This window comes from Lontra canadensis, unplaced genomic scaffold, assembly GCF_010015895.1.
Source record: "Lontra canadensis isolate GAN:19392208 unplaced genomic scaffold, GSC_riverotter_1.0 scaffold28, whole genome shotgun sequence".
Classification (NCBI taxonomy): domain Eukaryota; kingdom Metazoa; phylum Chordata; class Mammalia; order Carnivora; family Mustelidae; genus Lontra; species Lontra canadensis.
In genome coordinates, this window is record NW_022631022.1 from 11,561,175 (window position 1) to 11,576,761 (window position 15,587).

The window sequence follows — 15,587 nt, forward strand, 5'->3', positions numbered from 1 at the left end:
GCATGAAGAGCCTTGTATGTCATGTCAATTGGCCAGGTGGTGGTGCAGGAAATAGAAACTCTTTTAAATATTTCAGATAGAAAGGTATTAAATACAGGGAACTGCAATATTAGTGAAAGGGCTAGAGGAATAGAAATCAGAGGCTGCTGTGATTTCCTAGCTGAGATACAGGGTTCAGGGAGCTCCTGCCACTGTCGCTGATGTTTCCTCCATTGCCTCACATCCATGAGGCTGGTGAATAGATACTAACGCTAGTACTCAGCTCTGCAGTTGCTTCTACCAGTCACATCTGAATCACCTTGTTTGCCAGTAGTAGCTACAATAACAGAAGACGGCTTCTATCTCATTTTCATCTTTCAGATTTAGTGCAGGGCATTAAATTGGCAGAACCCAATATAGGTTCTGAACTCTAGTGGCAAGGCTGTATGGGGAATATGGTTGTTTTGTGGTCTGTTTTGTTTGGCTTCCTATCATTTCCAGTTAGAAGGAGAGTGGAATGGAGATTGAAGTAGTTGATCCATCGTATCTACCACACCATGTTATGGAGCACGAGTTTTGTCTTAAGGACTATGTTAAAAATGGATCTATTTCTAAAGCATGGATGTTACATAGATTTGCTTTTCAAAAGGGTGTTTTATGATTTTGGAAGTAATGAATTGCAGGAGTGTACAATAGAAGATTTTCTCACTCAAGTGTGATAGAGGAACTAGAAATTAAGAGTAGGGTAAGGGTTGGAAAGATGTGAAGAAGGTAGAACCTTCAGAAGTTGGTATAGGGTTAAGGGTTATGATGAGCACTAGAGAAGACGCAGCCAAGTGTTACTCCTACGTTTCAGGGTTGGACAGTTGAAGGGAAGGTGATATGGCTGAACAAAATGAAATAGAGAAGAAGAGGGGAGCATGATGGAATAAGTGTTAGAGATGTTGAGTTTTTAGGTCCTGTGGGACATCCAAATGGGATTATCAAGTATATGATGAGGTATATGGCTCTGAGGCTTTAGAAAGGGGTGTGCTTTGAAGATATACCTTCTCATGAAAGTAGAGATAAAAGTCAATGTCATAGGAAAATTCAGTAACAGTGTATTTGGATAACTAATACTAGGTACTCAAAAAAATAACCCCCAAATCCCAGAGACTTAACATATTAAAGTTTATGTTTCACCTTATAGTCTAGTGAATATTGATATGTTTGTTGGGGGAGGTGTTTCTTTTCCATCAATCATTCAGAAACCCCAGGTTTCTTCTACTTAGTACCTCCAACTGTTTTCTAGGGCTTCGAGGACTCTGGTAGATCTCTGCACATGACCAACTGAAGAACAAAAATGTCTGGGAAAAATGTAAAGAGGTTTTAGAGGCTGAGCTAGAAGTGTTGTTAGCACACAGCTCAAACTATCTGTAGCAAAGGACCACTTTTTAAAAACTTTACAATCTGTTACAGACTATTACTTTTGTAGAAGACAATAAAAATGTTGTGAAAATGTCAAATTTCTATAAAAGTTTCTAAACATTTTCATTTGCTGTACTTACCTTGAAATGGACCAGAAACAAACAAATCAGGGAACAATACTGGTCTCTGAACCACTCTTCCTAGCATTGGTGTAAATTGCTTCTGATGACATTCCACTGGCCTGAACTAGTTACATGCTGCTACTTGAATGTGAAAGGGATGGGAAATGTTCAGAGGAGGAAAGTAAGTGATTATCTCCATCTTTAAGCCACTCTTCTCATCCCAAATATCCATTTATCTTTTAAGAAGGGTGGCTTTGGAGCTAGCATATTAGCTTAACATGCACACCAGCAATGGTACATTAGACAAAACCCTATAGAAGGTAGCCTCAGCCTGGTCCTACAGCGGGATTCTGGAGTGTAGGTCATGCCTCAAAGTTGTTCTCACCCAAGACAAGAAAGTTAGGGCTTCCACAGTCCTGCATTTATCAGTCCTTGGTTAAAGTGCTGGCATTATTCACAGTTTCTTTCAGTCTCTATGAAGGCAGGTGAAGTGGCTCCAATAGCCTAAGGGTAGTCCCCTGAAAAAGAGCTGCAGATCCTGGCTGTTGGAAGTAAAGGCACAACGGAGCTTGTGGCAAAGGGACTACCCAAAAAAGGTAGATAGATACCCAAAAGTAATTGTTGAAGCACCAACCATATAACCCTCTGGGGACATGGTTTTAAAAGCTGCCTTATTTCTCTGCTTTCGTAATCAAATCGGTTTCTCAACTTAATACCTGTTTCTTCAATTATAAGATATGTTCTGGGGATCTAAAGTATAGCCTAACACTGTATTGTATACTTGAAATTTGCTAAGAGTAGATTTTAAGCTGTCTCCCACATACATGCAAAGTGACGGTAACTGTATGAGGGGAAGGATGTGGTGATTAATTCTTGTGGTAATCATTTCACAATGGATATGCATATCAAATCATCACATCCTATTTATATACAATTTTGTCTCTTATACTTTAATAAAGTTGGGGAAAAAATAGTAGCTGCTTCTTTGAGGCTATCTGAAACAATAAATACTATCTGAAACAACGTGTGTAATCTGATCTTTTCCTAAGGGCTGAGTCATTCGGTTCAAATGCTACTGAGGCTTCTTTGCTCAAAGCCTTTTAAAATATAGCTCTCTCTCTTTGGAATCTGGAAGCATTGTGTTCTCAAACTCTGTAAGGCGGCTCAAATGCTGGATTCTGTTTTCTTTCCTTCTTTTCTTTTTTTTGGTAAACTGGTTAATTCTCTTCCATGCTAATCTTTTTCTGGTAATATTTTACAAATCACACATAAAAAATCACCAACATCTACTACTGTTTTCCGAACTCTTCCCTTAGAGCTAGAAAATATATACTTGTACTGATCTGCCTTCTAAGGTATTGTAGAGAACAGTGTACCCACCAGCTAATATGAATCTTTGGTTATCCAGCCTACTACATGGTTCCTTAATTCCCACCTAACTGCTATGCTCAACTAATACTGCATGTTTTATATTTTTTGTTACAGTAGGCCGCTATTTCTGTTATTAATCAGGTTTAGTGAATTTAGTAGCAAACAACCCTCAAAACTCAGTCAGAACCCAGTAAAGGTTTACGTGTTGCTCTAATCAGTACAGGGAGGATCTGTGTAATAGATGTGCTTTTGTGCAATTATTTAAGACCTGTAGTTCTTCCATCCAATGTTACTGCCATCCCCTAGCTCCTCAGAATTTTCTGTATGGGACCACTGAAATGTGAAAAACAGAAAGGACCTATAAATCACTGGAGGTTTTAAAGGTCAGGCTTAGATTGGGAAATCACTGCCTACGTTGCACTGGCCAAATACAGTCACATGGCCTGATACAGAAGTAAAGGAACTAGGAAATGTGGGTTTCCTCAGTATGCAAGAGGAAAGTAAGATGGTGAGTACTTATTATTGTCTCCACCACAGTTAGGATGCTTTCACTTGTAAATAACAGAAAACCCAATTCAATTGGCTTTGTCAGAAAGAACTTTTCTCTAACCTCTTAGATTTACTTTTTGGGGGCTTGTGAATTAAACCTGATGAAAGGACAGGTTAGCAAGAGAATAGACAGATTTTAATCACATACTATGTGAGGGAGTTTACCAAGATAAGTGACTCAAAGGAGTGGTTAGAAATTGGGGTTTATATACAATTTTAATAGGTGGACAGGGGATGGGGGTGGGGAGGGCGCTTACATGAAAACAAATGACTTAGTGGAAGGGGTGTGGGGGAGAGTGTGCACTTATGGGAAAACAAATGACATTTAGGAAAGATAAATGGGCCCTTAGGAAAATAGATGGGAGATATGATAGTTTTGGCACAATGACTCTTTAGGTGTGGTGACAATTCTCATTGTCTCTGGTGATAAGAGCCGATCTTCTCTCGTTGCTGCCTGGGAGGAGATTTATGACAATTGAGTTCTTTTGGGAGGCTCTGCTTTCAGGCAGATAAGAGATTTCAGAAACTCAAATGCCTTCAGCTAAAAATAATTTTTATGTCACAGAGGCTTATTCTGGACCCCTTCAGCTTAAAAAGAAAAGGGGAATTTGTTTGCTCATATAACAGAGAAGTCTAGAGGTAGCATAGGGTTCAGATCGGGTTTGATTTGGAGGTTTATGATGGTCTGAGATTGTGTTTCTTTCTCTAAGATTGATTCACCCAGTCCTTCCTCCTCCACCTGTTAGCTTTATCATCAGTTGGCTCTCTGTAGTAGACAAAAAGTTGTAGCTCTTCCAGTATTCACATTCTAATGTCAAGGCCCTATCATCCAGAGAAAGAAAAAATCTCTTTTTCCCACAGTCAAACAAAAATCCTGGGCTTCACTCTGATTGGTTTCTGAAACAAAAACTGGTTCAAAGGGAGGTAAGGGTGTTTCTAGTAGTTTTAGGCTGGCTGGACCACTCTTGGAATTAGGGGTGGGTAGTGGTTATTCCACCCAAATTGTATAGGTGAGCACAATGGAGAGGTGAAAATGGAAGCTCGGCAATCACCTCTGTCCATTACTTTTTAAAAAAGATTAAAATGGGAAGAGTGTGGAGCATGACCTCACTTAAGGAGAATAAGTACTGTGAGGATACTTAAAAAGTGGGTACAGAAAGTTAAGGGGCAGGAAATTGTTAAATCAGAGAAAGAAACTCTTAAAAAATGATAGGAAAGTGTGAACAATAAGTCAAGAGAACGAAGAGAGTCATGTTCTACCAGCCAAGGAAGAAGTTTTAAGGATGGAGTCATCAAAAAAATCATCTAAATTACTTCATGCATGTTGTTTTCATACTCATTGGAAATCTCTTATAATTTGGCTTCTCATGTAAATGTTTCCTTTGAGTGAAAATGTGTCACCCAGAATTTTCTGGTCTTCAGGGCAGATATGCTTGCCATGAAAGAAAAAAAAAAAAAAGGAATAAATTTAAATTTTGGCTTGTACATCAGTCTCTAGTAGGTTTGATTGACATGAATCATGCCCTCGATTTAAATTAGCTCTAGGGTCTTACAACATTAAGTTTCTGTTTCTACACCTGGGACCAAACTACAGAACACAGAGTGAAATCTTCAGTTCATTTTCATTACCATAACATGCTTTGCAAACCATTAGAACTATATTTGAGCTACAATGACTTAAGAATATGGCAAGATTTTTGAACTTCTAGATTTCCAGTTTGGTATTTTGATTATTCTCTCTTCCTGTAAAGCTTACTTTCAGGGCAAGAAAGAGAAAGCTGGATAGATTAACTCGGGCACAGTTTGGGGGACTCTAGGTCATGGTTACCTATAGCCTTTCCGGGTGTAGGAATAATTTAAGTGGTCTTTTGGTGTGATTAATTTGAGGATGGTATTCAATAAGGAAGTGGCTGTAATGTTAAACACCATAGAAAAGCTGGGGGGGACGTCTGGATGAGAAAGAAGAAACTAAATCAAACAGGAAGAATTAGTACAATTCAGTGATGGGTTTGTGCAGTGATTGGTGTATGTTAAAATCTACGGAAGCAAGAGTGATCTTGTGAAGACAACTGGGAGAGGAAACTTCCCTTACAGATCAACATATAAGATGTAGCAAGTATTTATGCAGGCAGTATCTTGCTAACTGTTCTTGTAAATGCACTTAATCTTTTTAAAAAAGTGATTACAGGGATCCAAATGGCAGAGTTAAGAATTAAAGGAGACACAAGTGAAATCGTCTGTTTGAAACAAATATGGGAAAATTAGCTAATTACTAAGAGAGCCCGACTCTACTTCTCCTCTGGCGTAGGTCTTCGCCCCTCCTGCACAGTATTTCTTTGTAATGGCGCCTCTCTTCCTAGACCCTCTTACTTTCCAAGCCTGCGAATACTAGCTGTTACACACAGGGAGGACCCGGAACTCACGTTCCCATTCCTACACCTACGGTGCAACCCCGACTTCGGGATCGCTGCCTCCCGCCGGCCCGCAAGGAATAAGCAGGTGGCCATCCACAGTCTCGCCAGGCCGAGCCCTGGCCCTCGCCCGCGGCGGGCGCGTGGCGGGGCGCCCCGGCCTTCGAGGGCCCGCGGCGCGACGCACATGCCCGCGCCCGCCTCCAGCGTCGGCGAGAAGAAAGGGAACCCGGACGCGCGGAGGCTGACCCGGAGCCTACCCATGAGGCAGCGCGCCGGCTCCACGAGAACCACCCCCCCCCCTTCCCACGGCTCAGCTGCTGCTCCGCAATGGGAGCCGCCGCCGTCGCCGCTGTGTAGTTTTTCGTGCTCCTCCTTTTCCTCCTCCTCTTTCTCCTCCTCCTCAGGGCCCCAGTCAGGCCGATCCGCTCCGCTCACGGTAAGCGCCCCCCGCCCCCGCCCGCCCCGCGCTGCAGCAGGCAGAGGCCCTCCCGCGCGGCCTGCGCCGCCTCACTCCGGGGGCGCTGGGCCGGGGGTGTCGAGGCCGGCGCGGTTTGCCGAGAGCGCCCAGGGCGCGGGGGAGGGGACCGGCTGCGCGGCGGCGGCCGGACGGCCATCTTGCGCCGGCCCCGGCGGGGGAGGGATCCCGGCGCGACGCGGCAGACGGCTTGGTGCGGCAGGCCAGAGCCGCGCAGGCCTCCGCCACCTCTTCCTCCGTCTCCTCCTCCGCCTCCTTCGCCTCCTCCTCCTCTTGCACCTCCTCCACCTCGGCACCCAGGGCCTGTGCGCCTGTTTTCCCCCAGCCTGGGTTTGGCTTTTCTCTCTACTGCTCCCCTTGGTCCGCTGTACATTTTGTGCCGATGTTTGGCGGGGACCCATGCTTCCCCAACAACAACGCTCCCCGGAGTCTCTTCATGGTAGACGGAGACCGGAGGGGGTTCCGAACTTCCAGGCATCCAGGGCCCGAGGGCCCCTGTCCCCCCTACCCTCCACCTCCCGCCCAGGTGACCAGTCATCCCACGCTCACACCCTAGTTCTTGTCAAAGGGACTTCCCTGCTCTGCCCGTTATTGTCTACAGAAGGGCCTGAGGAGAAACGTGGAGTTGGATACACAATTTACTGACCGAGTTTTCAGGTTTCACTTAATGAGACGGAAAGAATGAGCTCACTCTGAGGTTTTATCCTGCTCTACAGATGGAGGGAGTTCCTCCCAACTTAGCTCAAGTTTGAAGGCTTTTAAGGAGAAATTTTGCTAGAGAGGAGAAATCTCAAAGGGTACCCGCTTCTGCAAGCACGGGAAGACCTTGGTCCAAGGGGTTCTCTTTGTTTGCAAAGATTTGTTTTTGAAAATTCTGTGAACGTAAACTTCATTGTTTTCAGATTTGGACTAGGTCTTAAGAATTTGACGTCTTTGAGTGCCATTAGACATAAAATTGAAACCTAGGAGGAGAGTTTTAAAGTACAAAAGCCACCTTATATTATTTGTGATAAGTCCTGCTTTGGGGGATTAGTGACAACTCAGGCTAAGCGGAAACTTGCTGTGCCATGGAAGGCACAGGTTTGCTTGGAGAATTGTTAGGACTGTGTGCTGTTAACGTTTAAAACATCAGTACAAATACTGTTATAATTGTATCTTGCATTTGGATCTGCCATCGATACGCTTGATTTGTTCCTCTAGACCCCTTTTGGACTATTCTGTGTTTATGGAACTGTTTCGAAGATGAGGAAAGAGCCTCAGGGAGACGTCTTTAATGAGGTCATGTCTAGGAAGTGATAGAACCATTTCTAGAACCTTAGGTCTTCTGATTTCTCATTCAGTGCTCAGTTCACTATATTATATTTCTTTTGTGGGAATAAGCTGACTGAGGAGAAGCAAGGAGGCTCACCTACAAAATTTAAATACTCAACTGCTCCTTTTACATTTTTGTTTTTAAGAGTTTGCTGTTAGCTTTTTAACTTTTATTACTGAAGTTTTCATGTTAATTTTTTCCCCAAACGTAGTGAAAAATTGAATAGCCCATTTGCACATTCATATGTACCACCTAGTTTTAAAAGTGTTGCCATCTTGCCACATTTCCTTTATCTGCTTATCTTACATGTTTTTTGGTGAACATTTTCAGAGCACATTGCAGGTATCATGACAGTTCACACCTACGTCCTGTTGATGTGTCTATGTGGATGTCATAAGAATAAGACCAATTTTCTGTATAAGCACAATACGGTCTAATTGTACTGAAGTATAATCTCTACAGTCTAATATAGATAGGTAGTATGTATTCACATTTTCCCCTTTGTCCCCAAAATGTCCTTTTTAGTCATTTATTTTGGAACCAGTATCCAGTCATGTACATTTGTTTCTGTTAGTTTCTTTTAATTTAGTGTAGTTCCCCCCACCCTCTTTTTTTTTTTTTTTTTTTGGATGACATTGACCTTTTGAAGAGACCAGGCTACCAGTAGTCTTGTAGAATAACCCCCATTCTGTATTTTACTGATAGTTTCCTCTTCATTAGGTTTAAATTATACCCTCTATCCCTGTATTTTCTGTAAACTTGAAGTTAGATTTGAAGGCTTGTGTAGATCAGGCTTACTATTTTTGGCAAAAATACTCAAGTCATGCCGTGTACTTCACATTATACAACATCAGAAGGAACATAAAGGAGGGTTATATGTTACCCTATTAGTAATCCTAAATTTGATCTCTCCAATAAAACGGTGACAGACTATCTTTCCACGCTAAGCTTTTTCTTTTGCAATTAGCAAATAATGTTGGGAGTGATATTTTGGCATTAGTATTGGCATGAATTTACCTGCGGTAATCTGATAATGAAATCATTGGGAGCAATCCTCTAGAAATGGGGGTGAAAGAAAGTTGGATAGGACCAACTTATTAGTTTAGGGAACTTTGAATTGCTGCCTTCCATTGCCATTGGAGCCTGACATCAGAGATGTCACAGACTTCACCTGTTTTCCAAGTTTGTTCAGGGCCCTTGTAGCAGTAGTAAGCTGTGATTAGGAAAGTTCTTAGTTAAATGTTGGAGAACTACAAATCTCAGCATTCCCATTTCAACCATTTGTACCAGTTAACACTATCTAGTCCAGTTCTGCTTCTTTAGTCCAGTGTTTTACTACTCTGAATTGGTGTTTTTAGTAGGAGACAAGAAGGCAAAGGAAAAGAACATATAATTTTTGTACACTCCTCTCTCCACACTTGCTTTATTTATTCAAGAGGACACTTAGAACCATACCAAGATTTTTTAACCCCCTGTACAAATTCAGCAGGGGATGTATCCGAATGGAGAAACAATTTTGGTAAATAGAAAGTAAACTATAGTTTTAGGTGACAGGAAATTGGAGATTATTGACAACATATTTTGTTACGCTTCAAAAGTAACTTTTGAAAGGTGAGATATATTTATTTATGACATGTTTACTAATTAAATATATAATCCTGCTTCAGAGGACTCAAAAAATCTGATTTCTCAGATTATTTTAAAGATATAAATAATGATATACTTGGTAATTTGTATCAAACGTGTATGTGGAATTTTTATTCGTTTCTACAAAGTAATTTTCTTTGAAGGACTCAACTCATAACAGGAAAAATAGCTTACTGCTATTCACCATCTAGATTTAAAGGAACTATTTTTTTTTACAGTTTATTTTATATAAATTTCATTATATACTTTATAGAAAAATAAAGGGATTATGTAAAACACCTCATTAGAGTTTTTAATTAGAATTTAAACATAATCCCTTTGTATATATCTTGACACATGAAAAACAAATATATATCCTGCATCTAATTGCATACCACCCCTACAGTGAATATCCATACTTCTCTAGTTTTTATATGCACACAAAGAACATCTTCCTTTATTCTTCCCACTTTCAGGATAAAAAATGTGCAAAAAAACGTTGTAGTTGAAGGGTTAGACAAAATTCTTTCCCTGGTTTCCACAAGTTCTTTTCCTAGTTGCATGAGGAAGAGTCTTCTTGGTAATTGAAACTTTTCCTGTGTCATTCCTTTGCAAGTGATTTTCGAGTCATTCCTTTCGGTATAGGTTCTGACCCTCTTAATGAGTGTATCTACCTCTCCTGTAGTTTTTTCATAATATGGCTCTCCATGTTAATTTATGCAAGGTTGGTTTTTTTTTTTTTTTAAGATTAATTTATTTATTTTTAGAGAGTGTGCAAGTTGGGGGAGAGGGAGAGAACGAATCCTCAAGCAGACTCCCTGCTAAGTGCAGGGCTTGGTCCCAGCACCCTGATCTCATGACCTGAGCCAAAATCAAGAGCTGGTTGCTCAGTGGATTGAGCCACCCAGGCACCCCTGAAAGGGTTTTTGAATTCATTTATGCTTGGGAATGCATTGAGCTGAGAAGAAAAACTAGTTTTTCTTAGGAAAAGTATTTCTTCATCAAATATGTATGAAGTTCAGATTATGTGCAGTTGACTTTTCTTCTCATTTGTGAAAATCCATAGAAGTTCAACCCTGTTTTTCCTGATATTGCCAGATCAAGAAAATTTCTTGCTGGGTAATACTAAGCCAGTTCTACACTTACAAAAAATTTGTCACAAGTTGTATTCCTGACAGAAATTTTAAATTCTTTTGTCCATTCTTGCAATTTTTGTATTAATCTTGGTTCTACTCTTTCTCCTTTTCTGAAGCTCTGTGTAGATTTACATCTTTCAAGCTTAGGATGTTTCACTGTCCCATGTTGTCCAGATTTTTATATCTGTTTTCCGGGTTTTGAAGGTGTATATGTACTTGAAATGGGCAACATTGAATGTGACTAACTACTTATCAGCTGTCATGTGAACCTGGGATGTTTCCATCTTATAAATATTGATTTGATATTTAAAATACTAATGATAAATTCTAGCTTATCATTCCAGGGCTTTTTTGCATGTGTATCATTAAATGCAATACTTAAAGAATTTTTCGAAACTTTGAGGGTTCTTAATTTTGTTGAAGGGAAGCTGGTGATCTTCTTTGCTTCATAATTGCAAGATATTTTCAGTTCTAGATTTGTAGATGCCAGTTAGCATAACCAATCCAGTGAATTTAAAAATTTCCCACATCATCTGTTTCCTTCTAGTCACCATCGTATGTATATACCTGCATTCAACACTTGTCCACCTATGAACTGTATCAAGTTACTCTTCTCTGAAGATTCAGTCTGAGATTTCCCAGATTTTGTCTAATATTAAGTCTAAGGTGCTTGCTGTCTGTCTTTGGGTTCATTTTTAGGTTCATCTAATGATGGTAAAATGTGACCTCTGCCAGTTTCCTTTTGTTCCAAAATGGGCAGAAAATGAAAGTTCTGAGTTCTTAACTGTATTCAGTGAAAACTAAAGACAAATGAAGATCAGCATATGCTGTGCTAACATATGTCACTTTGACCTAAGGATTATTTTGAGTAGATGGCAATTTAGAATTAATAGAAACAAAAGCTGTTTTCCGTTCTCCTGTTATCCACCTAAAAGCCAGTCATAAATATCCCTTTTTGAAGATGTTTTCCCCCTTGTCCAGGGAAAGGAAGAGTGACTCTTACTACTTGAGATGGAGAGTTAATAGCAAGATGAATTTGCATAAGCAGACTTAATGAGAATAATAACCTTTATCTTCCATTAGTTCTCTCATGTATATTCTAGTTACTTCTCCATGATTTATTGTCTCTCAAAGCTCTAATCCCCTTTCCTTTGTTAAAATGGTATAGAAGACCTTGAGTCTAACCACTTTGAGCTTTACTTCTTTTTGTGAATTCTCGTGTATATAAATACTAATAAAAATTATGTGCTTTTCCTCCTATTATTCTGTTTTTTTTTTTGTTAGTTTTATCCACAGGTCCCCAGGAACTGCAACATAAAAGGGTAGAAGTAAAGTTTTTTCTTCTTGGTGCAGACTGCAAAGATGATGTCTTCAGTCTTATATATCTTTTAGAAAGTTGATGCAATATTTTATGCAAAGCAATAAGAAAATAAAGATAAGAAAAGTGAAAGATAAAGCATAGTGATGATTTATTTCATTGTTGCATTATCCTAGGCGATTAAATCATTCTTAAATTTCTTATTATTTTGTTTTTCTTATAAGCATAGTTGGGAATATTTGTTTAGCAATGGTGAGGTAATACCTAGGATAATGGAATTAGCAAAATATTTCAAGTGGTAGGAAAAATAAAATCAACTAAAATCACATAATTATCTCAGATTTATAAAAGGATTCTGTAGTCTTACATAGTAATTGTAAAATACAATGAGTTTTATTCTATTTAAAAGTAATAAGATGTTGTTTGAAGATTTCCAGGAAACAATAAAAGCCGTTAAACGTCAGTCTTTACAACTAGAACTACTCAAGAAAGAAAATAAAAAACTAGAATTGTTTGTATGGATTCTGATAGTATATTGAAGGTTAATGGTTAATTTGGACCATTAAATATACAGAGTTCCACCTCTTTCCAACACATGTATTAAACCTGCCTGCCTCTCTATTTTCAGCTGTTTCCACTCCATCTGGATTGAATGTGGGTAGTACTTTGAAAGTTATTCCTTGAAGTTTCTATTCCAAAAAAATTTTTGTTACCATTTTTTTCTTCCCTTCCCAACTTTACCTTCAGAGCTCCTTTGTAATAAAAAATGATTAACTGAAACCCTGTAGTATCAAATAATCCATAGAGACAGACTAATTTTTATAACTGAAGTAAGGTTAACGTAACATTAAGTTCACCATTTAAATTATTTTAAAGAGTACAATTCAGTGGCATTTAGTACACTCACAGTGTTAAACAAGCATCAGTACTAATCTCAGAACAGTAGTTTCAGCTTCTCAAAGGGAAACCCATTACCCATTAAGTAATCCCTCCCCATTTTCCCCACCCCACAAGTCTTAGCAACCACAAATGTACTTTCTGTCTCTATGGATTATTTGCCTATTCTGGACACTTGATATTAATGGAGCCATACAATATGTGACTGACTTCTTTCACTTAGCATAATGTTCTCAAGATTCATCAATTTAGCATGAATCAGTACTTCAGTTTTTACTGTTGAATAATATTTCATTGTATGAATATGTCATTTTGTTTATTCATCTATCAGTTGATGAACATTTGTCTTGTTTTCACTTCTTGGCTGTTATGAATAATGCTGTAGGGCTAATTTTTGTGGAGAAGTTATGTTCAGTTCTGGAAATACTGAATTTGACGTGAGTTTAAATATCCAGATAGCACTTTTCAGCAGTTAAGAGATGACAGGCTGGAATTTAGTTGAGGAGTCTGGGTTGGAGATTAATATTTGATGATTTTATAGGTTGCTATTGAGAACTGATAGCTAAGACTGTGGAGTATATTAGATCTGTCATTTAGGGAACAATTTGTGCAGGGCTGAGGACTAAACTCTATGAAAAACCTGTTTTTATACTATTTAAAGGAATAAGAGAATATGGAGAATCTGTATAGAGTTAAATAGGAGGAGGTGGGTAGAGAATCAGTCTATTGTCATATAAACAGATTTCGAGGAGGATATTTCAAGAAATTGGGATAAAACAAGGAAAATGTAAATGAAGAAAGGGTAATTTGATTTGGCAAGGGAAGGGTTATGGGGATCTTCAGTTGGATACCTTCAGTAAATTACTGTGCAGTAGAAAATGTAGTAGCTGCACTGCTGTGCTCAACTTAGTTTTGAGTGACAGAATGCATGGTGATAACCAGAGCAAAGGGACTGCAGCCTGGATCAGGGTCAGCAGAGGTTTTACTTGGATGAAATGGAGGTGGTGCAGAGAGTCCCCATATCCTTATGAAGAAGGGTTCCTTTTACATAGAAGCTTTAAAGCTCCGCTGGTTTAGATTGATTTAGTTGTAAGTAGTCTACTGAAGCACGGGCCTTCTACTTAGTGCTTTTACATTAAAAAAATTTTGTTATCAGAAATGTTAAAATTTCAGAAATGGATTTATCATGATTTGAGATTTCAGATTTTGCTCTGAATCAGTGTCTGTGAAGTAGAACTTGATATTGGGAGTTGACATCAAACAGGTTTGTTAAAATGCAATTTATATTGTTTAAAATTATCCACTATTATTTTTTTTCAATTATTACTCTTTCTTTAGGAATTTACTTGCTTCGAGTAAACTCAAGAATTTTATCCTCAGTGTTGAACTTCAGCCCTGTTGCTTCATTCATTACATTAAACTTGAAAGTTTCTAGAAAATATCTGGGTATGGTAGGTTGATTACCAAAAGACTTTATTCATAATACCGAAATGGCATTTCATAATTCAACATTCTCAGAACAGTTGTTACTGTTCTGAGTAACAACTGTTTATTTGTTTGTTTTAAACTGAAATAATAAATTCCCTTTTTTTCTGTGTAGGTAAAAATTTATATCCCTGTAACAGATGGATATGTTTATAATATTAGGGTTGGAAGAGCCCTTGGAGATGTTGAAAGTGACCATTTTCAATTATATAATGCTTAAATATTTCATATTTTTCTTTGGTGATATATCAGATCTTGAGTTCATCTCATTTCCTGATACTTAAACTATTAATTGTTTTGTTCTTCGGTTGAGATGAAATCTGCTTCCCTGTAATTTTGGTCTTGTTCCTGATAGAGGCAAGTGATATGTGGCTGAAATGTCTGGCCTTTTAAGTGCCTAGATTTGAATCCTTGCTCTATTCTTAGTTGTGTTACTTTGGGCAAGGTACTTAACCTCTGTAATTCAGTTTCTACAGCTGTAAAGTGAGGATGATAAGAGTGTCTACATCATAGAATTTTTGAGGATCAGACAAAGTAATGTATGCATTTAATGGTAATGAAGTTGTTATTATAAATAGTGTAATTTGTAATATAACATAATAGTATATAATGAATTAAGTAGTGTTGAAGCTCAACACTAGGAATGAAATTCTCTAGTTTACTCAAAGCAAGTAAATATTACTAATATTGTTATCACTTGAATCACAAAGAATAAATAATCCTCTTTCCTTCTTTCTCATCACAAACTTAAAAATAATCTGTAAATTGTTTTTACTTCTAGCACCTCTACTCCACAATCTCATGTTTCCTAGGTTAAATATCTTTTGTCTTTTGACCGAGACAGAGCTCTAATTCTAATTCATTATAATGAACATATGTTTTTGTTACCCAGCATCTTCCTTCCTACTTTGGTAACAGATACCTTGATTATCCTTTGGCAAAGTCTTTATCTTACTGGGTTTTTTTTTGTTGTTGTTTTCGGTTGGTTGGGTTTCTTCTATCTCTGGTACCAGGGCGAGCATGGGATGTAGGAGTAAACCTATTACAAGTCCTTAGCAATAATTGGATTTGGGAAGGGCATATGACTTAAGCCAAACCAATTAACTCCAATCAGAGCTAGTCAACTATTACTGCCCTAGACTTGAATCTTGGAAGGTGTTAAGTTGGAGCTGGTATAGTCATTCACAGTGGGGAGTCTCTTCTGAGGGTAGAAACAACATAGAGAAAGTAAAACCCAGGAATGGAGATACAAAATCTAGATTTACATATCATTGTTTAAATTGTACCTGTATTTAGTTCTGTAAATGAGCAGAGAGGAATTCTCTTTTGCTTAAGCCACTTTGAGTTGGGTTTTCTGTTACTTATAGTTGAAGGGGTCATAGCCAATATATAGTATGCCAGGTGGGGATTGATTAGGGCAATAGAATAAAACCACTGTGTCTTTTAGTCTCAAATTCTGTTATTTTGACATTATATCACAAATCTGATCGTATCAG

General features: G+C 38.6%; 1 protein-coding gene across 11 annotated transcripts in view; it reads left to right on the forward strand.

Annotated features, from left to right (window-relative positions):
- The first annotated feature begins 6,115 nt into the window (after nt 1-6,115).
- ZNF280D (zinc finger protein 280D) overlaps nt 6,116-15,587 on the forward strand; it is a 129,564-nt gene continuing 120,092 nt past the window's right edge. For 7 of the 11 annotated variants that reach the window (XM_032864869.1, XM_032864879.1, XM_032864876.1 and 4 more), the window contains exon 1: nt 6,215-6,278. The gene's annotated coding sequence lies outside the window, so the exon portion shown is untranslated. Of the gene's footprint in view, nt 6,279-14,417; nt 14,456-15,587 lie in introns of those variants that run through there. The other 4 variants (XM_032864874.1, XM_032864872.1, XM_032864871.1 and 1 more) reach the window with 4 other exon arrangements.